This window comes from Chrysochloris asiatica, unplaced genomic scaffold (assembly GCF_000296735.1).
Source record: "Chrysochloris asiatica unplaced genomic scaffold, ChrAsi1.0 scaffold00356, whole genome shotgun sequence".
Taxonomy (NCBI): Eukaryota; Metazoa; Chordata; class Mammalia; order Afrosoricida; family Chrysochloridae; genus Chrysochloris; species Chrysochloris asiatica.
The window spans coordinates 2,347,217-2,348,993 of record NW_006408874.1 but is presented as its reverse complement, the minus strand read 5'-3'; positions in this window follow the sequence as shown (position 1 = coordinate 2,348,993).

Genomic DNA, 1,777 nt, shown 5'->3' with positions numbered 1-1,777 from the left:
TTATTTTTGATGTATTATAGAAGAGGAGGTTTGACACAGAGATGCACAGAGGGGGACAGCACCTTGTGAGGACCCATATACAAACCAAGGAACACAAAAAGTGCTTGAAGCTATCAGAATTTGAAAAGTGACAGAATGCATAGTCCTGCCAGTGTCCTGAATTCAGGACTTCTAGTCCCAGAACTATGAAAAAATGAATTTTATTTAAAGCCACACATTTTGTAGTATTGTGTTATGGCATCCTTTGGAAACTAGGACAAGGCCTGAGTATGCACATATTTTATTTAAGTCTATACCTAAGCTTTTAGTTTTCTTTGGAGTAATTGTAGATGTACATATTGTGTTTTAAATTTGTCTTCACATGTTCATTTTTAATATATAGAAATGTGGTTGCTTTTTGTGTCTTGATCTTGTATCCTGTAGTCTTGCTAATTTACTTCTAGGAACTTTAGAAGTCATTTGCAAATATCATCCTTCCCAGTCTGCATGCCTTTATGTCTTTTTCTTTGCCTTATTGCAGTGGATAGAATTTCCAGTACTATGATGAAGTTGAGTAGTGAGAATGGACACCTTTGCTTTGCTTCTGTATTAGAGGGACTTTTTTCACTCTTTTACTATTAAAAGTGATATTAGCTTTAGGTTTTTTGTAGATGCTCTTTATGTGGCTGAGAAAATTTCTCTCTGTTCAAAATTGGTGTTAATTCTTCTTTAAATGTATGGTAGAATTATCCAAAGGAGCAATCTGTGTTTGGAGAGCTCTTTAAAATGCAAATTTTGAGAGTTTGTAGTTTTTGATTGATTCATTTCTTCTAAGTTACCTAACTTAGGTGTTATTATTACCCTTTATTCATTATTTCCTTTAAATGGCTATAAGATCTGTGATTATATTTATTTCATTTTTGATGTTGATGGTTTGTATCTTCTCTTGTTTGCTATTTTGTCAGTCTTGATAGAGGTTTATGTTTACTTACTTGTTTTTGAAGAACAAACTTTTTGTTTAATTGATTCTTACCTATTATTTTCCCATTTCCAGTTTTATTGATCTCTGTTCTTTATTATTTCTTTTTTATGTTTGCTATGGGTTTACTTTTCTTTCCTTTTTATAACTTTTTAGAGATAGGAACTTAGATTATTTAAGACCTTCCTCTTTTTTTTTTTTTTTTAACCTTTAAAAATTTTTGTTGTTGTACACATACCACATTGAAAATAGGTATCCATATAAATGTCCAAAGGGCACATTGTGAAAGCCAATTGCCTGCTATGCATTTTTATGCCTCAGGATTTCTTTATTTGGAAATGAAAGATCAGAGCAAGTGATAAGGTATAGAGAAGACAGATGGCCCTGGTTCAAATCCAGCTCCAATAGTTTGACTCTGTGATTCACTTCAAAATCGTATTTACTTCATGAGATTATAAAATAAATCCATTTTGTTGAAGAAATTTTAGAAAAAAAAATAGAGAAAGATTATTTCAATTTTTAAAAATGTTTTATTGTGAATTATATAATAGTTTACATGGGAGAACTTTAGTTTTACATTCATTCCATCGGATATCATTTCATTGCCATGGTTCCAATCCCCTCCATGCATCATCAAGCACCCAAAGGGTATATCCCAGAAACCCACCCCCTACACTTTCCCCTCCTCCCTCCAGTTTTCGGCCCACAGTCCCTTTACTTCTCTGGGTCCAAAGTCCCCAGTCGCTTCATCACTCCACGTCATCATCTCTGTCTCTATCTCAGGCATCTCTGTTTCTCCGGGTAGGGTCCCGCTCTCGG